Source organism: Rhincodon typus, chromosome 2 (assembly GCF_021869965.1).
Source record: "Rhincodon typus isolate 14 chromosome 2, sRhiTyp1.1, whole genome shotgun sequence".
Lineage (NCBI taxonomy): Eukaryota > Metazoa > Chordata > Chondrichthyes > Orectolobiformes > Rhincodontidae > Rhincodon > Rhincodon typus.
Genome location: NC_063333.1, coordinates 94,885,207 through 94,911,200, shown reverse-complemented (window position 1 = coordinate 94,911,200; position 25,994 = coordinate 94,885,207). Strand labels below are relative to the sequence as shown.

General features: G+C 41.9%; 1 protein-coding gene across 1 annotated transcript in view; it reads right to left on the bottom strand.

Annotated features, from left to right (window-relative positions):
• LOC109913287 (secernin-1) overlaps positions 1-25,520 on the bottom strand; it is an 87,326-nt gene extending 61,806 nt beyond the window's left edge. Inside the window, exon 1 of the mRNA XM_048618498.1 lies at positions 25,253-25,520. The gene's annotated coding sequence lies outside the window, so the exon portion shown is untranslated. The remainder of the gene's footprint in view (positions 1-25,252) is intronic.
• Between the last annotated feature and the right edge of the window lie 474 nt (positions 25,521-25,994).

Below are 25,994 nucleotides of genomic sequence, written 5' to 3'. Positions count from 1 at the left end.
TCCCTTTGAGGAGGTTAGTCCTATCGGATTTGTGTGGCTCTCCATTGTCTGTTGTGTTGTCGAGAACATTGAAAGAAATGGTTTTAGTTCACCTGTCACTTCATGTGCTGTTTGGCCACAGTTTGCCTGTTAATTTATGTTTATATCATATTAATTTTTGGATGATAAAGATGATAACATAGTAGAAGAATTAACAAAGCAGTCAGAGTACAAAATTCTTCTTGTTGTTTAAAACCATGGAATTTAGCAGCTTCATGCTCTTAGTAAATAATTTGGATTTCAAATCCTGTTTACAAATTAGGTTTACTAGTGCCCAACAATGCTGCAGGCCTCATATAGGAGGCCAAACTCATTTTTTCACATGTTTTATTTGCCTAATATTTGCTCACTCAATTAACGCATGTATCCTTTTCCAAGTCCTTTCAACTTCCTCACAATTGGCTTTCGTACCTAACTTTGCTTCATCAGCAAATTTGGCCACATTACAGTCAGCTCCTTCATCCAAATCATTCCATTGAACATTAACAGTTGAAGGATTAGCACTAATGCCTACACACGTCACTAGTTAAATCTGCCTTCTTGAAAACTACCCATTCATCTGTGTCCTGTCAGCTAGTCAATCTTCTATAAATATGATGAATTGCCCCCAGTTGGTACCTTGTTGAGTGAATACCTTTTGGAAATATGAATAGACATTATTAACAGGTATCCTATTATCTTCCCTCCTTGTTATACCTCTATAAAACCATGGTGGGCTTTGCCTGATTATCATGATTTTCTTAACAACTTTCTCCTATCTCCAAACACTGTAATGGAATCTTGCACTTTCCCATTGTCAGAAGTTAGACTACCTGGTCCCACAGTTTCCTGTATTTTGGTTCCCTCCTATTTTAAATGAAGGAGTTGAACTTGCGTTTTTTGCCAATCTGCTGGACTTTTCAATCAAGGGAATTTTGGAAGACTACAACCAGTGGATCCACCATCTCTGGAGTTACTTTTATTGAGATCCTAAAATGCAGGTAATCAGGTTTAGGCAGCATGTTGTACTCAATTTCCACCAGTTTTCACTTTCACTTTTCTTCTAGTAAGTGATTGTTTTAAGTTCCTCCTTCATTTTTATGTCTTGGTATACTTATCTTTGGGATGCTTTTTCTATCCACCATGAAGATTGATATGAAATACTAACTTCTATCATTTTCCTCTTTCCCATTATTAATTCCCCAATCCTACCCTAAGGGATGAGTGCTGACTTTAGCTATTGTTTTCCTTATGCACAACTTTTATGATCAGTTTTAGTGTTTCATAATTTTAATCATGCTTAAGTTTCCACCACTATTTGTTACTCATCTTTTTCTGGTTTCCAAAGCTGTCTCAATCTTTTGGTCTACCACTAATCTTTACAGCATAATACCTTTATTTTGTTAAATTAGACACCACCTTAACTTGAGTGACAGTGCATCCTTCTGGTACAGCCTTTCTTCCACAACAAAATACATCTTTTTGGAGTATTGTGAAATATATCCTTAAATGTCTGTCACTGTTTCTCTAACGATTTTCCTTTTTAAACCTATTTCCTAGTCCACTTCAGACAACACTATGCTTGTAATTACCTTTATTTAAAACTCTAGTTGTTATGAGCCCATACTTCTTACTCTCAAACTGGTCTTCTATCATTTCCTGCACTCTTCAGCTACATACTAAATCACCCTTATTTCCTCCCAATTATACTTCCAGGCCATACAATCCACAGATCTGAAGGGAAAAAATATCTAAGTCTCCATTTTTCTGCCAAGCAATCTTGATGCAACTGAATGAGATGTGCCACTAATGGCCAATGTCTACTCTCCAAAGAAATACAATTGAAATCAGGTATTTTTGACTGGGGAAAGTCAAACCTGACTCCATGACACAGAGTGGAAGCATTCCAAAATGTTTCATTATGTCCTTTGAAAATATTATATATTACTTATGAAATTAAAGTGCAATTTGCTGGTTATGTCAATACAAATACTGAAGGTGGCTCAATGTTAGTGTTTATATCTGTTAAAAACCTAACTCTTACAATGATTGGTTGGAACGGCAAAAACCATAGGTCTTTTAGCCCTTAAATCCAAAATGTTTCTTAAAAGATAACTGCAACAGAGTCAAGGTAACTGCAGTTTAAAAAAAATTGTTAGGGACCAGCAGAATGTAATATAGCAAGATTTCAAAGAAATTTCAGAGATTGGATTGTGATCTCATGTGATTCCAAAATTACTAAATAATCAAGGGGCAAAAGGAGAAGAAGAAATAAGATACAATAACTATCACTGAAGCAAAAAAAAAAAGTCAAGAATCTAGTGAGGCTAAAGATCAATAAATCCCTGAGACCTAATGGGATGTATCCTAAGATATCCTTAAGGAAAGTAGTTACAGAGACAGTGGATGTACCAGTAGGAATCTTCAAGAATTTAAGGATTCTTGGAAAAGTCCCAAAAGATTGGAAAATTGCCAATGTAACATCTTTATATAAAAAGGGAAACAGGTAACAATGGGCCAGTTAGTTTAACATCTATTATTCCAGTAGGCTGCTCCTACATCTTATGGTCAAAAATATGACTTCATTTTGATTGTATTGTCACGTGTACCAAAATACAGTGAAAAGCTTTGTTTAAGAGCAGTACAGGCAGATTACAGCAAGCAAAGACTTAGAGGCATACAGGTTACATTATTTGAGGCTAGAGTCCATTCAACAGTCTGACAAAAGCCAGAAAGCAGCTGTTCCTGAACGTGCTTAAGCATGTGTGTGTTCAGGCTTCTGCGACACTTTGCTCAACAGCAAGCCACCCCCGTAGATTATGTCCCAAACTACAGAAACACACACACACACGCGCACACACACACACACACACACACACAGTCTAAGGGAAAAACAACACAAGGAAATTGGGTTTAAAAGCCAGTTCACACCCAGGGTCTGGTCATTACAATAACATGAAGAAGCGCTACAATTCAGGATTCCTTACAGTAAAAATGCCCATGATCAGTTATTTCCTTTTTGATTGACCTGTACAAATTAAGTCAGTTGTAACCCACTTTGTATTCCCAGAAATTCTGCAATTACCCAAATAATCAGATCATAGGCAAATAAATTTGAAATTAAATTTCCACAGGAGAAAGAAGAGCTGCCCCAGCCTCATTTCTTCGTACCATTGCCATATCACTTCATTCTTATCCTGACCGAGGTATACGTTTTCTCGTAAGACAGATATATCTAATAGAAGAAATCCATGTGCAATGGCCCAGACCTACATGCCAGTGACGAGGCTGAAGTGTATTCTGTTGACTGTAATTTTAACTATAGTCTATTCTTTTGGTGCTGGAGCTTTAGGGGCTTCCTGTCACAAGGAATGTAGTCATCTGTGAAAGCAGTCATGAAAGGCAGTGAGAAATGCAACAGCACGAAGGTGCTACCCATTGTGGTATCAGCAGTGGAGGGAATGCTCCTCAAAAAAAGGCCCAGCAATGGCCTGGGGGTATAATCGTTGAACTATTAATCCAGAGACCCAGATAACAATCTGGGGACCCAGGTTCAAATCCCGCCACCTCAGACGGTGGAATTTGATTTCAATACAGGTAGTCCTGCTATAATGCATGTTTTGTTAACGTGAATTGGCTATGACGCAATTGATGAATGTGGACACTGTTTGGATAATGCAAACTACCTGCTGTACAGGTATAGCGATTTCCCTATACCGTGAGGTCACACAAGAACGCAACTAGCTCATTATAGGAGAACAACCTGTACATATCTGGAATTAAGAATCTAATGATGACCATGAATCCATTGCTGACTGTCGGAAAAACCCGTCTGGTTCACCTATGCCTTTTAGGGAGGGAAATTGCCATCCTTATCTGGTCTGGCCTATATGTAACTCCAGAGCCACAGCAGTGTGGTTGTCTCTTAACTCCCCTCTCAGCAATTAGGGATGGACAATAAATGCTGCTTGGTTAGCGACACTCTCGTCCCATGAATGATTTAAAAAAAAACCCTGCTGGGCTTTGTTTCATGATGTTTAAGAAACTTTACATTTTTCATCTTTCAAATATTTTTTGTATTTAAGTTTGTATCTCCTTCAAAGCAAGTAAATGTGCAATAATCTTGAAATGAATTTAAAACCTACCTAAAATGAAGTGAATGCTAAAATACATTTTACAATATTGTCAGCGTACCCTAAAATATGTTTTAAAAAGTTTTAAATAATATTTATGTAAAAATTTATTTATTTAAAATTTTTAAACACTTTTCATTACTTATATATGCTTTAAGCTTAGAAAGCTTATGATACACCCACATTTAAACATTTAAACATTTACACAGAGGATACTGGACTCTTGAATTCATTCCAGTGGTTAAATCAGTTTACACAATTGCATGGAGTTTGGGCACCTGATGAGAATAGGAGTTGCAAATTCAAAGGAACCATGAGATATTACAACACAGTCTGAACTCATGAGTTCAAGATACCTATAGAGGTTGTTATAGATAAGTGTGGGAGTTTAAGATGGACAGGGTTCTGTTTGGTAAAGTTGCTTTTAAGCACTTATTGTACAAGAGAAAGGCCTTCCCAATAGAGCTTTTGCTGCAAATTACTTCCCATATTAGTCCTACGCCTCTGACTAAATGTTCAAGACATTCTAGTGCAACTTTCCAGACAGGTTCAGAGCATTTGCAACATCAGAGTCAATGTTGGAGGAATCTGGAGCATATACTTTTGCCCTTAGAAGCATGAAGTTCCTGTGAATGTGTACGAAGCAGGACTCCTCTGGGTCCTGATGAAAATATAGTGGTAAATCTCAGAAGGCCTTGTCACTATTTCAATCAGATCATCAACTGCTCTGATTTGGTTATAATAATTTCAATAAGCACACAGACTGAACTGCAAATCAAAATGCATAAATGTCACAGAATTAGTGCAAGAGATCACATTACAACTTATGGTTCATTACAGATTTTGTATGGGAGGAGTAACTCCCTTATTGTTCAACATTGTTTATTTAGATCTTGAATAAGATTCAGAAACACACACCAATCAATTGGAAATACTGAACATTCTGTCAAAGTTTGAATTAATCTGCCTTGCAAGGAATTCCCTGAAGCCGTCTTAAGTGCAATATAATTTAGTACCATTTTGCTTAATCTCCTCTGCTTTAAATACAATGAGCAGCATCCAAACCTGCTTTCTAGAGATAAAACCTTGAAAACTTGAAGCTTTGGAAGTATAAAATGTCAAATTTGTGCAAGCATTATTTTTGAGTCTGCCACAATTTAACCAGGAAGAGTGTGCTGATAACCAGGCCTCCCTTTTCTGTAAACCATCCCAAAAATGTATAAAATCCCAATTTGACAGCCAAAAATGATCAAATTCTCCTCATTCACCGCTATTCATGACAAAGCAATTCACACCAGGTTGTCATTAATAGAAAATAACTATTTATTGTAACACTGGCATGCAGAGAAAAGATTTCAAATCTACTATGAAACTTGAACTGCACCCATTAACACCCCCAAATGGTGTGTCACCATAGTTTTAGTAGACCATAGGGCTGCTCTCTCATATGAGAGAGCAAGAGCAAGAGACAACTGGTGGTGAATTAACTGGAGGGCCACCACACTTCAGGCAAGGAGAGAGATTGAGAAGAGAGTCCTTCATGGTAACCTCAGCCAATGATGGGAATTGAACCCATGCTGTGGGCATGGTACTGCTTTGCAGACCAACTGTCCAGCCAGGTGAGCTAAACTGAAAACACACAAATGATTCAGATAGACAAAAGGTGAATGGTTTAACACATGTGCTGTGGCTAGAAAAAGAAAACAGGCAGGACAAACAAAAGTCTGAAGGGAAAATGCCCAGACCAGAAGGTGGACAGTTATTTTCTCAGTTATTCAGATTTTGCATCAATGACGAGGTCTGTTGGGTAATGGTCATTCTTCAATTTTATGTTTGATCAGGCAGGCTTTTTCTTGTTCTACAATTCTTCCTTTTCAAATCTTTCATGATTGGAAAGAGCAAAGATTTCAAAGTGTAGGTATCAGCAGGTACTCTCTACTGTCCTGGCGCTTGCAGTTTTTTTTGAAACACTGCAAATCTCAGCCAGAGCTGTTATTAAGCAGAATTTTCCCAACAGGATACTCTTGGTGCCAGTCTCAAATTATCCCTCTCACTGATTCAAAAAGCAATATTGTACTGCACAACTCAAAGTGCATACCGCTTGATTTTTAAGTTGCAAAACTTCCCTGGTATTTCAGTTGCAACTGTCCAGCTGTCATTTCTGTTTGTAGTCAGATAAAAATTAAGTCAAACACTTGTGAAAGACAATTTCATACTGCTCATGTACTTGTTATGATAAGTGCAAGTATACACAATCACTTCTAAAATTAACCGAAGGTTAGAAACTGCGATCATCTAGGCAAAGAGGATGAAATATTCCTGATCACTTTCCTCAAGGGCCTGATGCAAGTGTGATCAGACCTAAAAGATAATTCATGTATCAGCTCTCTTTACCTCGGTATTCAACGGAAAAACAAGGCAGAGAAGAGACAAAAATACTATGCAGAATGAAAATTAAATTCAAAGGAAGGCAAAACAGTATTGGACAGGACATCCTTTCAAGGAAGGAGACAGCTAATATGGAATCTGTGACAACACTAGAGGAAAATTCAACTATTCAGTGGACTACAATTTGATGTTCAGGTGATATTATCATAGCTGGCGGTACAGGTGATGAGGGAAACTTCAGCTAAATGAATACGTTTAGGATCCAGTGAGAAATTTCAACATCATTGCCACGGCAAAAAAACAGTTAGTCACAGATCAAGCCAGGTCAAAGGAAATGGTATTGTTAGAGTGAATTAAAATATAAAAGGTTAAATAGCGATATTTTACCCATACGAAACTTGCACACCCGAAAGGTTAGTCTCAGCAGGAACCTTGTAAAATCAGAAGTTAGTGTCAGTTGAAGCCTTTGGACCAAAAGGGAATTAGAGACAGGAAGATGAGAGACTGATTTTAAAAAAAAAAGGACCAAACAGTAACAGGCCAGGATAAGATTAAATTGGTCCTTGACTGAGTGAAGGCAACATTAAAACAACATTAACTTATGACCTTGAACACAGATCTGCTTCTTATATTTGCATTATGTATGATTAGAATTTGGACAACGAAGATGCACATATGATCAGAATGGAATACGAAAAATGAATTTCTCTGTATTCATCAGACTCCGCTCCAGTTACAGTGGAGTGATGACAGCCCATTTTAACTTGAATAAGTGATTGTAAAGCTGTACTCAGACTCGTGGTCAATTATTAGTTACCAGAACAGGCATCACATTTCACACTATTAGTAGAGAAGTTTGACCAGACTAATGCTCTAGAGATAGAAGTTCAGCTCCTATCAAGGAAATTTAAATTCAATTAATTAAAATAAGGAATAAAAAAGTCAGACTCAGTAACTATGATCTTGAAGCTACTGCACTGTAAATACCTATCTACTTCACTCATATCCCACAGGAAATTACATCCACACCCAGTCCATTCTACAAGTGAACAGAGATCCATTTGATATGGTTGCCATTCATATGAAAATGGCCTAGAATAAAACCAGATCTATCACTGGTCATTGACCCATAGACTGGAAATGAACAGAGGTGCACACTACTCTGTCAGCCAATCCTATAAATTCCTCATTTGGATCCACGAATGGATAAAAATGAAGAACCAGCACTTTGTGCTGCACGCCACTTGGAGGAAGCACCAAGGTAGGACAGAACGTTTACTCCACGTAAAGCCTATTTAGAGTGGTCCCAGTAGCACCAACACTAACCAAGCTACGCAAGCCCTAAAGAACATTTCAGTCTGACTGGATCCACAGAATCATAGAAGCATAGATTAATCATAGAATCCCTACAGTATGGAAACAGGCCCTTCGGCCCAACAAGTCTACACCATCCCTTGGAGCATCCCACCTAGACCCATCCCCTTATAAACCACCTAATATACACATTCTTGAACACTATGGGCAATTTAGCATGGCCAATCCACCTAACAGAGAGAGAACCAGCTAACAGTGTAGTTAGTACAATGAGGAGTGCAGGAGAACATGTCAGGTACAACATTTGGCACACTTAAGAAAATAGAGGTACCAACCTGGTAGAGCAACAACATAGCAACAAAACAAAAACAAACAAAACTATGTAAGTAGCTTCCTATAAACAGAACTACTTGATTACATGATCAATGGATTAAAATCAGTATTATATAACCCATTGTCATAAATGGCATTCAAGAATTAAACAACCCACAGCGGAAGCAAGCTTCATAAGCATAGCCATCTTCAACCATGGGAGAAACCAACAATTCAGCACAAAACACAAAGTTAACATCCTCTGATGCTGCTTGGCCTGCCGTGTTCATCCAGCTCCACACCTTGTTATCTTAGCTTTAACCCAGACAGGCAACTGCCTGCAATTGTAATGTGCATGTCGATGCCTGGGGCGATAATGAAAGTTCCTCAAATTCTTCAGCACATCATGACCAACATCCCACCTTTACATTATTGAACTAAAATAAGTATCACAGCATGATTGTGGCAGATCATCAGTATGCAGAAAGTCTACAGGTTGTGAACAGGTTCCGTTCCAGAGTCGATTTGCAAGATGAAATAATGCATGACAATAAAGCAACTGTTTGCAAGTGCAGGAAATATTTGTACATCAGATATTTAAAATTACACACCTGTATGGGATCACATTTGTTAGTACTCGCATCCATAAGTTGGAGACATCCTGTGTTACAACATGTCATAATGGCCTATCACATCAGAAGTTATGTTCTAAAATTGTTAAACTCTTATGTTGAGTTAGGAATACTGTCAAATACCCAATCGAAAGATAAAGAGTGCAGTTCCTTTAGCCCTCTATCACTGCAAACACACACCCTCAGCCACATCACATCCTGCTCCCTTAGAGGAGTCCATTTCATATCATTCTCTTAATTTCTCAGTATCTGTCACTTCCAATCCTTCCATACCAGCACCAGTTCCAGTATGACTTCCATTTTACACGGCTGAGAATGCCTCATTGTGTTTAAGGATCCTCAACCATATCCAACTCATTTCCCGCACTTCTATTCTCACCCTTTCCCTTCCATCCCTGAACTTTTTCTTTTAAAAAAATTCCCGTTTATCTCAATATCCATCAGCCTCTATACTTTACCACCTTCTGCCAGTTCTGCCCCCCAAACCCACTTTCCCTTCCACTCTCCTTTTACTAGTCCAAAGGGATCATTCTGTGACATCTTAGTAACTCCTTAAATCACAACTATCCATCTTTACATGTAATTGCAGGAAGTGCAGCACATGGTCTTTCCCCTCTTCCTCTTCTCCTCAACTAAGACCCAAACACTTCTTCCAGGTGAAACAAGGATGTAGATGTACTTTTCAATGTAGTATACAGGTACTGAACTTCTGGCTACCTGCCAGATTAATTCTCCAACTTTCTCCCACTCAGACTTCTTTGTCCTCAGCCTGCTGCAGTTTTTCCAATGAAGCACAATGTAAACCCAAGGAACAGCACTGCATCTTGAGACGGCCCTTTACAGCCTTCGAGACTTGACAATTCAACCTCACAACATGACTTCTGCCTCCACTTTGTTTCCTTTCTCTATGCTTTTCATTCCATTCTTTAAACATCTTTGCTTTTGGACAGCAGTTTTTCATTATTCTATCATTTCCATTTCAATGCATATCATTTGATACTTGGTCCATTTCTATCTCCTTTGGCCTTGCTCAACCACGCTATAGCCATGTAATGGCTCCCACCTTCCACTGATCACAGACCATCCTTCTTGTTCATTTTCCCTCCCTTTCACTTACTTAAACCTATTACATCCAACTTTTGCCAATTCAAAAGTTCATCAACCTGTTTTTCCCTCTCCACAAAACCTTCCTGACTGGCAGATTATTTTCAGTGTTAGCAGTTTCTCTTTCTAATAAAGTCAGGATAGACCTGCAGCAGCAAGCATGGCTCCACCCACCATACACTAAGGCCCTTTGAGAAGTTGCCAGAAACCATTCTCAACTTTGAAAAACCCTGCCTCCTCCCACAAAGGCATTGTTTAGAGCAGGAAGAATATTTCACCTCAAGAGAGACCGGAATCATTGGTTACAACATAGTAAAGCTAAATTCTAGCATGTCTTCAAGAGTTATAGCAGAGGAAGACTAAAACCAAAACAAAAAGTGAAAATTTTTAGATGTGACACACAAAAACATGATTTGGCGTATTACAACTCCTGCCGTGTACAGGAAACTTTACAGATCATAACATTCTGTACAAGAATGAAAATTACTGCCTTCCATCATATTTTCACTTCCAGGCATAATTTCTCCAATACTCTCCTTGTCACTGGTCATCCTCCATAATCTCAAAACGGTTCCTACTCGAAATAAAAGCAAACTTTTGCAGATACTGGGGGATCTGAAATACAAAACAGAAAATGCTGGAGAAACTCAGGTCTGGCAGCATCTGTCAAGAGTGAAAGAGTTAATGTGGAGTCTAAAATGGCTCTACTTCCGAACATTTTCTACTTTTAGCTTCCCTTGTCCTACCCTGCAGTTCCAGGCTCACCACATTGTGCAAAAATGAACTTGCTGTTGTGGGACGGACCGTAGGAGACAGAACAGGTTTAAACCCACAAACAAAAGGAATAAACTAACAGGAAACCAGGAAAACTAGGCCACTGAAGTAATAAATTCCTTGAAAATGAATGTGAAGTCTACCTTAAAAAAGGTGCATAAGTTCAGAAGCTAATAAAATTGGGTAAAAAATGCAGTGGATGCTATTGCAGTGAGCAGTGCCAATTAATATCAAATTTACATTTGCTGTTAAGATCCAAGATGCAACAGATAGGCTGGAAACTGCCTGGTTAAAATTTAGCAGCTTCACGTATATGTGATTAAAATACATTGGCTGTAACCTCACTTGTCTGTTGAAGGTAACAGCTGTTGGTATGTCAAACTGCCTTGTTATTTTGGCAAATAAGTGGTTTGCTGACTTTTGCCTGCTGCTTTGTGCCAATTAAAATCATGATATCCACAAAATTAACTCTGCATTGGGACTTCAATTGTTGACCCTTCAAATTTAATGATATTAATGAATTCCAAATTCTGCTTGTGAAGTCCAAATACCCCATACGTCAAATCAAACACAGAAGATATGAGAGTGAGACTGAAAAAGGAGCCCCTTAAAAAAAAATAATCAAAAACCTCAAGAACCCTCAAAAAAAAATTGACCTTAGCATAGGGACAAGTTCAAAGAAATGGATTTGGTTGAATATTAAGAACCATGATGTGACTAATTCTCGACCAAGCCACTGTGAACTGTATCATTCTGAAACATACACGGATGGTCTTTATAAAAAGAGAGAAGCACAGAGTAAAAAAACCATGGAGTTTTGCTGAAACTATGGTATACCTTACTGTAACTATGGTTTCTTATTGTGGGCGCAAGGAAGATGCAAACATTTGTATAGGGTTCAGAAAAGGTCTACTGGAATGGCTCCAGAGGTGAGGGATTACAGAGAAGCAGGTTTGTTCTCCTTAAAGCCAGGAAGCCTAAGGGTACCTGATGGAGGTGCATAAAATTATGGAAGGTTAGATAAACTCTTTCCAATGGCTTAAGCAGCAGCACTAACCACTGGGCCACCGTGCCACCCCAAATTTTGATGTGTAATGAGGCAAGTTTAATAAATTCTCAGGATAAAGGATCCCTGGGAAAAAGACCATAAATTGAATGCTAAATTCTACTATGTTAAGAGTGAGAAACTTAGGGTTGTAAATGACTGTGCCAAACTTAAATAGAGGTAACTATAAAGGAATGAGGGCAGAGCTGGCTGGAGTGGATGGCAAGCAATTTAGCAACAAAGATGATTGAGGAACAATGGCAAACATTTAAACAAAGAGTTCATGGCTCACAGTAAAAATATACTCCAGGTGAGGAAGATGAATTCTTGAAAGGGGATAAACTAACTATGAGCAACCATGGAAGTTAAGGATAGTGTCAAACTGAAAGAAAAGCCAGACAACACGGCAAAGATTAGTGATAAGCCAGAGGATTGAGAAAGCTTTAAAATCAAAGGCAAAAAAAGGCAGAAAATAAACTTTGAGGGTAAACCTGCAAGTGATATTAAGATGGACAGCAAGAGCTTCTTTAAATAATCCCTCTACAGATTTTATTCAGGTTAAATGAGTGGGCAAAAATGGTTAGGTTTTTGGAATATAATGTTGAGAAATATGCAGTGACGCAATTTGGCAGTTAAATAAAGAAGGTGATTGTTATTTAAATAGAGAAAGACTGCAGAAAGCTGCAGCACAGAGCGAATTGGGGGTTCTTGTGCATGAATCACAAAAGGCTGGCATTCAAGATCAGCTGGTAATAGGGAGGCAAATTGAAATACAGCCCTGTCTTTCAAACAGGAACAGAATCTAAACATAGACCATGAGATAAAAAGGTATAGAGCTAGATGAACACAGCAGGCCAAGCAGCATCAGAGGAGCAGGAAAGCTGATGTTTCGGGTCTGGATCCTTCTTCAGAAATGGGGGAGGGGGAACGGGATTCTGAAATAAAAGAGAGAGGCGGATGGAAGATGGATAAAGGAGCAGATAGGTGGAGAGGAGACGGGCAGGTCAAGGAGGCGTGGATAGACCCAGTAAAGGTGAGTGTAGGTGGGGAGTTAGGATGGGGGTAGGTCAGTCAAGGGACGACGGACAGGTCAAGGAGGCACGGATGAGGCTGGTAGGTAGGTGGTGGGGGTGGGGGTTTATGTGGGAGGAGCATACAGGTGGGAGAAAAGACGGACAGGTTAGGGACGCGGGGACAAGCTGGGCTGCTTTTAGGATGCGGTCAGGGGCGGAGATTTTGAAGCTTGTGAAGTCCACATTGTTACCATTAGGCTGCAGGGTTCCCAAGCGAAATACGAGGTGCTGTTCCTGCAACCTTCGGGTGGTATCGTTGTGGCACTGGAGGAGGCCCAGGATGGACATGTCATCCAAGGAGTGGGAGGGGGAGTTGAAGTGGTTCGCGACTGGGAGGTGCAGTCGTTTGTCGCAAACCAAGCGTAGGTGTTCCACAAAGCGGTCTCCAAGCCTCCGCTTGGTTTCCCTGATGTAGAGGAGGCCACATCGGGAACTAGCAGATGTGCAGGTGAACATCCGTTTAATGTGGAATGTTTTCTTGGGGCCTGGGATGGGGGTGAGGGGGGAGGTGTAGGGGCAGATGTAGCACTTCCTGCGGTTGCAGGGAAAAGTGCCGGGGGTGATGGGGAGTATGGAGCGGACAAGGGAGTCGTGGACAGAGTGGTCCCTCCAGAAAGCAGATAAGGGTGGGGAGGGAAAAATGTCCTTGGTAGTGGGGTCAGATTGCAGGTGGAGGAAGTGGCGGAGGATGATGCGTTGGATCCGGAGGTTGGTGGGGTGGTACGTTAGGATGAGGGGAATGCTGTTTTGGTTGTTATTGCTGGGAGGGGGTGTGAGGGATGAGTTGCGAGAAACGCAAGAGATGCGGTCGAGGGTTTTTTCGACCACTGTGGAGGAGAAGTTGCGGTCCTTGAAAAACGAGGACATCTGGGATGTCCAGGAGTGGAATGCCTCATCCTGGGAGCAGATGCGGCGGAGGCGAAGGAATTGGGAATAGGGGATGGCATTTTTGCAGGAAGGTGGGTGAGAGGAAGTGTATTCTAGGTAGCTGTGGGAGTCGGTAGGCTTGAAATAGATAATGGTTTCCAGGTGGTTGCCAGAGATAGAAACAGAGAGGTCCAGGAAGGAGAGGGGTATCGGAGATGATCCACGTGAACTTAAGGTTGGGGTGGAAGGTGTTTGTAAAAAGTGGATGAACTGTTCGAGCTCCTTGTGGGAGCATGAGGCGGCGCCAATACAGTCATCGATATAACAGAGGAAGAGGTGGGGTTTAGGGCCAGTGTAGCTTCGGAAGAGGGATTGTTCCACGTATCATACAAAGAGGCAGGCATAGCTTGGGCCCATGCAGGTACCCATGGCCACCCCCTTTGTCTGTAGGAAGTGGGAGGAATTGAAGGAGAAGTTGTTAAGGGTGAGGACGAGTTCAGCTAAGCTGACAAGGGTGTCAGTGGAGGGGGACTGGTCGGGCCTGCGGGACAGGAAGAAGCGGAGGGCCTTTAGGCCATCTGCATGGGGAATGCAGGTGTATAGGGACTGGACGTCCGTGGTAAAGATGAGATGTTGGGGACCAGGGAATCGGAAGTTTGAGGACGTGGAGGGTGTGGGTGGTGTCACGGACATAAGTGGGGAGTTCCTGGACCGGGGGGAGAAAATAGAGTCAAGGTAAGTGGAGATAAGTTCGGTGGGGCAGGAGCAGGCAGAGACAATGGGTCGACGAGGGCACTCAAGTTTGTGGATTTTGGGAAGGAGATAGAAATGTGCGGTTGGGGAACAATGACGTTGGAGGCTGTGGGTGGGAGGTCACCTGAAGTGGTGAGGTGGTGGATGGTCTGGGAGATGATGTTTTGGGTGGTTGGGGGTGGGGTCATGATCAAGGGGGCGGTAGATGTAGAGGTCAGTGCGCCATACTACAACTACGCCTCCCTTGTCCGCGGGTTTTATGGCGAGGTGGGGATTGGAGCGCAGGGCTGCACGTTCTGTGGGGGAGAGGTTGGAGTAGGTGAGAGGGGTGGAGAGGTTGAGGCGATTGATGTTTCGACGGCAGTTAGACTGCACCTCCCAGTCGTGAACCATTTCAACTCCCCCTCCCACTCCTTGGATGACGTGTCCATCCTGGGCCTCCTCCAGTGCCACAACGATGCCATCCGAAGGTTGCAGGAACAGCAACTCATATTCCGCTTGGGAACCCTGCAGCCCAATGGTAATAATGTGGACTTCACAAGCTTCAAAATCTCCCCGCTCTTGACCACATCCCAAAACCAGCCCAGCTCGACCCCGCCTCCCTAACCTGTCCGTCTTTTCTCCCACCTGTATACTCCTCCCACCTCAAACCCCACCCCCACCTCCTACCTACCAGCCTCATCCGCGCCTCCTTGACCTGTCCGTCTTACCTTGACCGACCTACCCCCATCCTAAATCCCCCACCTACACTCACCTTTACTGGTTCTATCCACACCTCCTTGACCTGCCGGTCCCCTCTCCACCTATCTGCTCCTTTATCCATCTTCCATCCGCCTCCCCCTCTCTCTCTATTTATTTCAGAATCCCCTTCCCCCTCTCCCATTTCTGAAGAAGGGTCCAGACCTGAAATGTCAGCTTTCCTGCTCCTCTGATGCTGCTTGGCCTGCTGTGTTCATCCAGCTCTACACCTTGTTATCCCAGATTCTCCAGCATCGGCAGTTCCTGCTATCTCTGAACGTAGACCATACAAGGTACTACTTAGGCCACACCTAGAAAACCGTGAATATGTTTGGTTCCTTATCCAAGATATACTGGCACTGGAGGAAGTAGAAAGATTTTGTGAGGACAGGCTGAGTAAGTTGAGTTTGCACTCACTGGAGTTCAGAAGAATGAGAGGGAATCTTACTGAAACATAAAAGAGTTAATGGAGGCTCGATAGATAGATGTTGAGAGATGATTTTCCCTTGTGGTAAAGTCCAAGACCAGAATGCATCCTTTCAGAGAATCAGAGGGATCTCCCATTTAAGACAGACAAAAAAGAAGAAATTTCTTCTGAGAGGGCAATGAAACTGTGAATATTTACTGCAAGGGGTTTATAGGCAGGGTTGTTAAATACATACAAGGTTGAGATGGACAGATTTTGAATCTAATAAAATCAAGGGTTATGGTATTAAGGCAGTAGATTGGAGTTGAGGATTACCACATCAGTTAGGCCTTAATTGAAATGGCAGAGCTGACTTGAATGACCTATTCTTGTTTCTCAGTCTTGCGTCTAACTTCAGATATTCTGGAAAATAGGCTTCAGGACTCCCCACAAAATACATTAAAATTTGTACCTTCAACATCTGGATTGTTGCTTTCAGGTTTTTGTATCCTCTCAATTAAACTGAGAATGGCAGTTTCAAATAATGTTTTAAGCTTTAAAACCCACATGGCTACGTGTTTTCACATTATAGGCTAATACTCAGGGTCATTTGAGTTGTCAATACATTTGAAACTTTTGCCAGTGTTTTGGCTTTGCATGTACGGGCTTACAATATCTCATTTGTCACATCTTTAATACTTTGAGCCTACAAAGTGAGAATTAGTGGTTTATTAAATTGCACTGCACTCAAATTAAAATTTCACTTCTTTCTATCAATAGCCACACATTCACAGAACTACATGCCAGTGACAGTGACTCACTATCACCCGCACAATCTCTTTCAACATGGAGTCATTCTGATCCCTTTTGAACAACTTTCGAGTTCTGAAACATGCTTTGAAAATCTTGGGAATAAATATACCAAACATGCCCTTTAAAATAAATACAGCAGATTCCAAACAGTTATTTTACTGGGAAACATTTCCTTCTGGAACAGCTTTATTAGCAATTATACTACGCAACCCTTTCACAGAAGATAAAATACTTACAGATGAGGACAGAAACTTGACCAATCTTAACTTTATCATTTAGAATTTACAGTACCCACTGTCCAAAATCTGCTTTAAGTACACAGTTGTCTTTTATTGTTTGAAAGACGCGTCATTTGGGAAAAACTAGCTTTGTTACATTTTTTTTAATATGTATGTTCAAAAGTAATTTTGCCTAAAACAACGAGAGGTATATCACCCTGGATATTTGTGTTAGTTAAAACTGAACCACTTTTGCATGTTTTTGTTCTTACTTGTTCCAGTGGAGTCAATGCATTGCCACCAATACTTTCTTCTCCCAGAAAAGAGATGGTTAAGTCAGAACTTTCTCCAACTGATCAAAAAAAGATGACAAAGCTATTGTTTTCAGGCTCCACAAGAAACTCTTCTCCCATGCCATTTTTGTAAATGGCATACTATCACAACCAACTGTCTAGGCTAAAATTAGACTTTCGGAAGGCTTTGGCATCCAATTTGCTCTACAGTTGATCTACATTTTTTTGGCATTAGCTCATTCCCAAGATGAGCCACTTCCACGTCACCATTTCTAAGGTAATCAGATTTCTAACCTCCATTTCTCCAACTTGTCCAAAACTGACTTGGGTACCTCCAAAGCTCAGATCTGACAGCAATTAACACTCAAGATGTTAACTGACCAGAATTAAAATTCTACTAAAAAAACTTAAAATTCAACTTTTCAACTTGGGCTTCCTACAGTTCATCTGGGCAGTAAAATGGAGAAGATGGAACGAGCTACAATTCTCAAGGATATTTATGACTTCTTCCATTTGAATAAAAATTTAGTAATTACAGCCAATGTCTTAGTACTGTTTGGCAAAGATACAGCAGAGAGTTCTGGTCACTAGACAGGTATTGGAGAATGGTGGAGCTGCCAAGCTGCTCAATTCACAACCGGAAGCTCATTTGATATGTTTGACAGCATGTCAAACAAAAATCAATACCATCAACAGCAACAAAATTGTTATGGTGGAATCAACAGGTGGACAGGTCACACACAGAGCATGCAACAAGAAACTCGACTTCCTCTACCATTTGGAAGAATACACACTGAAGTCTTAGCTTGTTTCACCAAGTGGTTTCAGACATAGATTCCCTCTAGCGCAGAAACAGGCCCTTTGGCCCAGCAAGTCCACACCAACGCTCAGAGTATCCCACCCAAATAATCTACAAATCCCTGAACGTTACAGGCAATTTAGCATGGTCAATCCACCTAGCCTGCACATCTTTGGACTGTGGGAGGAAACCAGAGCACCTGGAGGAAACCCACGCAGACACAGGCAGAATGTGCAAAGTCCACACAGACAGACAGTCACCCAAGGGTGGAATCAAACCCGGGTCCCTGGTGCTGGTAGGCAGCAGTGCTAACCACTGAGCTACCATGCCGCCCTATCTGAAGCATCTGAGAAGACCTGATACATGGTAGCCATTGTTGCCATGTACTTCCAGTGACTGAAATTCACTACTCCCTTAAAACTTTAGAGTCTGCATCATTCAAGGTTATTATTGGCAACAGAGGAGATTTTGCTGTTCACTGTGATAGGCAGGTAACTGATTGTCTGCAGGGCTGTGTGTTGTGAGATAATTGCTAGAATGAGTGAATATTTAATTCACCTTGCTGTCTGGACAGTAATTTAGAAACCCAGGTAACATTCTGGGAACCTAGTTTTGAATCCTACCACAGCAGGTGGTGGAATTTGAAATCTAAAAATCTGAAATTAGAATTTTCATGACAATCATGTCAATTCTCATTAAATCTGACCCACCGATGTCCTTTTAGGAAGGTAAACTGCTGTGCTTACCTGGTCTCGACTACCTGTGGTGCCAGACACAAATGAGATTGACTCTTAACTGCCCTCTGACATTCTCTAGGCAAGCCAACAGGTTGCTTCAACCACTAGAAAAAGTCTCAAATAAAAAAATGAAACCAGAAGGATCACTTGACATCGATCTAGGCACCAGAAACCTGTTGGCCTTGCAAAGTTGTCTTTACCAACATCTGAGGGCACGTACCAAAACTAAGAGGCAACTCAAACTAGTCAAATAGCCTGACTATCAATCACTCTTATAAAATCAAGCATCTCAGACAACACCATCGCTGGGTGTGCACTGTAACATCAGTAGTACAGTACTGGCAGCCCTAAACTTGGACTCCAGTTCCCACAAGGTCCCATCACATCAGGTTTAAGGAAACCTCCTGATTCGCGTATACTATCCTCTTTTGGCTGATGAATTGGTATTCCACACTGAACACCATTTAGTGGAAAGATTGATGGTGGAAAAGGTGTAGATTGCACTTTGGGTGGGGAACTTCATTGTCCAGCTCTGAGCAGGTCAAGATGTAAAAGCCATAGATTCTAAATTGTGGGATGGCAGTGTTACTCAATGATTAACATTGCCTCCTCACTGCACCAGGGACCTGGGTTCAATTGCAGCCACGGATGACGGTGTGTGTGGAGTTTGCATGTTCTCTCTGTGCCTGTGTGGGTTTCCTCTCAGTCCAAAAATGTGCAAGTTAGGTGTATTGGCCATGCAAAATTGCCCATTGCATCCAGGGATGTGCAGGACAAGTGGATTAGCCATGGCAAATGCACAGATACAGAGACTGGTGGTGGTGGGGGGGGGGGGGGGGTGTCTGAATGGGCTGCTCTTCAGAGGGTTGGTGTGGATGCAATGGGCCAAACGGCCTGCTTCCACATTCTAGGGATTCTATGATTCTGAAGAAGGTGGCGAGACAGCCAACAAGAGGGAAAAACATTTTTCATCTCATCCTCACCAAATCTGCCTACTGCAGGTATCTGTCCATAAGGACTGTGAAGTGGTCACTCACACTGTTGTGGAGATGAAGCCCTATCTTGACCTTCAGAATAGCGTGGATGTTGTGTGGCATAATCCACCTTGCTAAATGGGACAGACTTCAAACAGATCTCGCAACTCAGGTCTGGACAGCTATACTTGCAGTAGCAAAATTGTATTCAACTACAACATGCAGTCTTAAGGCCCAGCATATCCCCCACTTTACCATTACTATCAAGCCAGGGAACAACACTGGGTCAAAAGAAGAGTGCAAGATGACAAGCCAGGAGCATCACCAGCATCCTTAAAAAACGAGGTGTCAACATGGTGAGCTAACAGGACAGTTTGTATGTTGAACAACATAAAGTAGCTAGTGAAAGCCGGTGCTAAGTGATTCCACAAACAGATCGGATCTGTAGTCTGCATTCCTGCCACATCCAGTTGAGAATGGTGGTGGACAATTAAAACAACTCACTGGAGGAGGAGTCTCCACAAACATCCCGATCCTCAACGATAATGGAGCTCAGCACATCAATGCAAAAGATAAGGCTGAAGCGTTTGCAACAATCTTCAGCATGAAATGCTAAGTGGTTGGTCTATCTCAGCCGTCTTCACAGCTCCCCAACATCACAGATGCCACACTTCAGCCAAATTCAAATTCACTCTGTGATATCAAATAATGCCTGGAGACACTAGACATTGCAAAGGTTGTGAGCCCTGAAAATGTTCCAGCAGTAGTACTGAAAACTTGTGCTGCAGAACCTACCAAGCTCTTCCTGTAACCTACTTCAGTGATATGGGGGAAAAAAAAACTTGCCCAGATTTGTTTTATGCACGAAAAGCAGGACAAATCTAGCTAGCCAATTAGTACCTTCTTAATCTTTTAATCCTTAAAAGGGATGGAAAGCATTACCAAGCAACGCATGTTTACCAATAACCTGTTCACTGACATTCAGGTTGGGTTCCATCAGGGCCACTCAGCTTCTGACCTCATTACAGCCCTCACTCAAGCATGAGCAAACAGTTGAATTTGAGAGGGTGAGGGCGATTGCCCTTGACATCAAGGTCACAGTTGACAATGATTGGTATCTAGGAGCCCTAGCAAAATTAGAATTGATGGGAATCAAGGAAAAACTCTCCACTGGCTGCAGTCACACTCAGTACAAAAGAACATGGATGTGGCTGGAGGTCAGACATCTCAACTCGAAGACATCTCTGCAGACATTCCTCACAGTAGCGTGCTACGTCCAAATACCTTCACCTCCTTCAATGACTTTGTCCATTATAAAAAAGGTCACCGATGATTCCACAGTATTCAGCACAGTTTGCAACTCCTCACACAGTGAAGTAGTCCATGGCTAAATGCAGCAAGATGTGGGCAACATCCATATTTGGGATAATGTGTGACACAATTATTACTTGCCATTTAGGCAATGTCCACCTGCAATAACAGACAGACAATCTAATCTAACCGTCATTCCATGACATTCAATGGAATTATCATGGCTGAATCCCCACTATCAATATCCTGAGAGTTACGACTGACTAAAAACTGAACTGTACTGACCATACCAATGCTATAGCTCGAAGAGCAGGTCAGAGACTCAAAATCCTGCATTAACCAGCTAATGCCTTGACTTCCCAAAGCCTGTCCACCCTTTGTAAGGCACTATTCAGGACTGTGATAGGATACTTCTCACTTGCCTGGATGACTGCAAGCACTTAGCAAATGAAGACTGAGTATGGTTGAAATTAAGGGTGATTAAGAGGACGGATATAATGGAATGCATTTGGCATATCAACGACATTAGATGGAGTTGCAAGCTATACACCACTGGAAGTGAAGTAGCAAATATACTTGCCGTTCCTGGCCTGGTTAAGTCAGGTTACCAAATTACTTCCTATATTACATCCAGGAATGAGGCATAATTCTCCTGCTGCTAAATTCCTCAGTTCCCTTCAAATGACATTTTCTAGGTGAAAACTGCAGCTTTCTTCCCATTATAAAGTATGTCCTGCCTATCCCCAATAGCAACTTCACAGGTTCACCACTGAATCTGGATGCTGCTTTTGCCTGTTCTCAGTGCATCCAATCTAAACACCTCCCGGCTCCTCAAATTTTGTTCTTATGCTGATTCTTTAAATAAAGAGAAAGGATTGTGTCATGCAGGTGCTCATCACAGCCCTTGCACAGCTTGGAGACACTGAATCCAGAAGTCAATATTTATTACTTCAACTTCAAGCTGATGCACTGACATGACTCAGTTTTGCATGCAATTATATCCCACACAAGTCATATTCATGTTAGAGTCTTTGACTGAAGTATCTTAAGTTTGCGTAATTATCCACAAACCCCTCGATGGTTTCAACTCCCAATCCTCCGTGATGTTCTCAAACCTAACCTTTCAAATAAGCCTTCTGTATATTCCACCTTCTATGCAATTTTCTCCTTCCACTCCATTACCGGCAGAGTCTTCAGCTGACTCATACTTTATATTGAGAGATAGCAAGAACTGCAGATGCTGGAGTCAGAGACAACCCAGTGTAGAGCTGGAGGGACACAGCAGGCCAGGCAGCATCAGAGAAGCAGGAAAGTTCTCCCACCTATCCAACCCACCCATCCCACTGACCAATCCCCACCACTCCCTACCTGCACCCACCTTCCCCAGCCTCACCCCTCCTCTCTCTATTTGTTTCCCCGGCTCCCTTCCCCATCCCCCATTTCTGAAGAAGGATCCTGATCCGAAACGTCAGCTTTCCTGCTCCTCTGATGCTGCCTGGCCTGTGTTCCTCCAGCTCCACCCTGTGTTATCTCATGCTTCATATTGATGTTTTCTGTGAGTATTTCCTATTAAGTGAGAGGCTTACTTCGTAGCTAGCTACCTCAATTATTGCATTGAGTCTTCCTCCTCCCCAGTCCCCATTCAGTTGTTTTCACTTCAGTACTGGGAGCAAGTTGTTTATCCTGTGTTCTGTTTTTAGAAGTACATCAATGTGTTTATATACATACATACGTGCAATCACTAAGAAGCAGCCAGGAAAGTCCGCAGATGCTTATTTTTTCCTTTGAGCACAGATATATTGAAGCTAATTGCAGTGTCCTATTGCCCTCCTGCCAAGATAACTTGACTCAGCACAGTCCAAAATTAAGCCTGGACTGGTGTGTATAAGTCAGCTTCACATTGGGTCATGCACAAGACACTTGGGGGGTAACACAAGATATCCTGACATAATTTATTATAGTAAGTATTCTAGAAAATATTTTTGTCAAATCAAACTGAGTAAATTCATTTGGTCAGAACTGTATTTTTACAACTGACTAGAATCAGTCAAAATGTAGCAGATATTTGAAAAAATGTGTTTTATAGCACTTGACAACATGTACTAGCACACACACTGACTCAGATGTTTTATTCTCCTAGGCCTCATATCATTTAAGTGGTCTGTTCCAAGTCAAATTGAGAGTACATTCTCTTAAAAAGTAAATAATAAATTAACATTACTGTGTATGTACAGGAGCTGCATTTGATCCAAGCAATGATCAGGACCACCACATCCAGAGCACCTATATTTCTTTGCAAGTTAGAAAACCATAAATTACACCAGACTGGCACCATTAAACAAAAGTTACAATATTGTGAGAAACAGAATCTTAATGTACAATTTAAAATGGACACAGCAACTTGCTCTGTCCCATATTTCCACAATCTCCTAGCAGTCCTGAAAATCTATTTTCACAACCATCTAATTCCCTTTCAACAGCAACAGAACAATTCTCAATCTCCCTCCCAATAGTGCATTTGAGAAACTAATCACTTTCTGGACAAAAAAAACAACTTTCCTTATGACATGTTGCTTCTTTTCCCACTCATCTTAGATCAGTGTCTGGCTCTGTTTCCTTCTACCAATGAAACAGTTTCTCCTTATCTACACATGATTTTTGATCCTATTTTCTCTTCTCCAAGGAGAACAGCCTCACCTCTCCAACCTAATCATGCAACTGAAGTTCTTCATCCTTGGAATATTCTTATGAATCTTCTTAGCATCTTCATTAATTTCTTTGCATCCTTCAGGAAATGTGGTGCCCAGACTGGATGAGGTGCCAGATAATGATAAACTGGTGCTTATAAATTTATCCAACCGAAACTTGCACTGACTTCATAAAATGTTACGAATGATGTCAATTGCTTGCTAATAAATCTTATGATCATATTAAGACAATTGCACAGCTCAATGAAACTTCTGTATCAAAACGTACTGTACTTTTAAAGCTCAGCACATTACTGACTGTAAGGGTAAAGATTTAAAAGAAAGCACTTGGGTATTGTAAAATCCAACCTTTCCTGGACAACCCCGAAAGCTTATTGAATGAGATGGATCACAGCACTCTATTGGCATACGGAGATATTCCTTGGAAGAGAACTCTGCAGAAGCAAATTACGTTTTGCAACGACATTCACCATTTAAAAAAAGTTATCCCACAAATACCGAATGCAACAATTATGCTAACTTTAATGCTTTACAACATAGGCTTCCATGTTAGCATCTTCACAGCATTCAAGCAGGTCTCCATGATCAGATTCACAAACTGTTCTGCAATTTTTGAAATATTTCTACTGCCAAAATAAAATTTCTTCCCTGAGAAGTTATTTATCCTTTGGGTAGTTTTTCTGTAATCATGAAAGAAAATCCACAGGAATACGTTAATAGCCACAGCAAGTTTGGGAATTATCAATTTACATTCAAGTGATTAAAAAGCACAGCCACCTAGAGTGACCTCCTGCCTTCATTACAATATTTCATCTCTGTGAAATGCAAAGCTCACTCTGCTCTATGCTCCATAGAATTAAAGACTATAACATAGCAGCATTTATTCAGTTGGTACGATTTAGGTTAATCATACATCATATCCAGGTGGCTGTATGATGTAACAGGCTGGACTCAAAGAATTACCTTGTAAATTTCATAAGTAATACAAATTTCCATTACCAACCCTCTAGCCATTGCTATCAATTTTGTATCTATTCAAGTTATCAGACTCAGGAGTGTAGTTTACAGAGGAAAATGAAAATTAATGGGAGAGGGAGGAGGACAAAGAGATGAGAAAGCTAAGTGCAAATAACTGAATTGTCTTAACTAACGAGAAATACTGAAAAGAGTTTTCGGGGGGAGGGTGGAGGGAAGGGCGGGGGCGAGGGCGAGGGGGTGGGGAGGGATGGAGTGAGGGGGCGAGGGAAGGGGGGGAGGGGGGGAGGGCCGTGTGGAAAGAGGTCCGCGGGGTGGGGGAAAAAAAGGAGGTCCGCGGGGTGGGGGGCGTTGGAGGGAAAGAGGACCGTGGAGGTGTGTAGGGGACAGCACCCCGGGGGAGTGTAGGGAAGGAGATGCGCTCCGGGGCTGCCTGTGCGGCCACACAGTATCGAGTGGAGAGTGGGGCACCTGTGGGTTGGTGAGAACGGGGCTGTGACCAAGGTCAGGCTGACACCCACCGCCCAGCGGCTACTCTCGGAGCAAGGTCCCGGCGGTCGGTGCAAAACATCTCGTTCTTTTTCCTTCCTCCAGCCTGTGACAGGACCCACCCAAACTCGGGATGCAGCAAAAGGCAGAGAAACCCTGCCGCTTGCTATCTGGCGAAAGACAAACTTGACACTGCATGGCGACAGTCTCCCCATCCCTAACCATCTGAGGCTGGTCTCGGAGAAGAAAATGCCCAGCTCCCCTGCACTTTGCCAACATAAACCAGCTGCATTCCCTGTGGGTTGGGGGGGGGGCGGGCGGGGGGAGGTGGTGGTACGGAATGACCCCCTCCGTCTGTAAGACAGGGCTGCCCCTTACCTGATCTCCTGGCAGTCTCTACAGCTCCTGGTCATGTGACCGCAGCATCTGGGTGCGGACGAGACAATGCAACACGGCCAGAGCCAAAGAAATGGTTCTCTGTTTATTGCCAAGCTGCCCCCTTCAATCTAGCGGTGCTCCTTTCCCCATTCATTCACAAAGTATCCAGTCGGCGTTCAAGGGGCGGTACTCTCAACGCCGGAATGTTGCTGATCACTTAAAACAGACAGCAACTTATTCCTCGTCCTGCAGCGCCGTCTGCTGAATGAGCTCGTTTGGAACTATAGGACTCTGCTAATGTAACTCCACTATTTAATTATATCTCCACTACTTAATTAAGGAGGTGGTAGAGAGACAGCGCGGAATGATAAACCAGTTAGCTTGACGTCTGTTGTAGGGGAAAATACTAGAGTCCGTTATAAAAGATGTAATAGCAGGGCACTTTGAAAATAGTGACAGGATTGGACAGTCAGCATGGATTTATGAAAGGGAAATCATACTTGAAGTCTTTTGGATGTTTTCAAGGATGTAACTTGTAGAGTTTAAGGAGGAAAATGTGGTTTACTTGGATTTTCAGAAAGCGTCAATAAGGTCCCACATAAGAAATTTTAGCATGCAAAATTAAAATTCATGGGACTGGGGGATAGAGGACTGGCTGGCAAACAGGAAACGGATTAGGAATAAATGGGTTGTTTTCTGAGTGTTTGACAGTGACCAGTGGGGGACTGCAGGGATCAGTGCT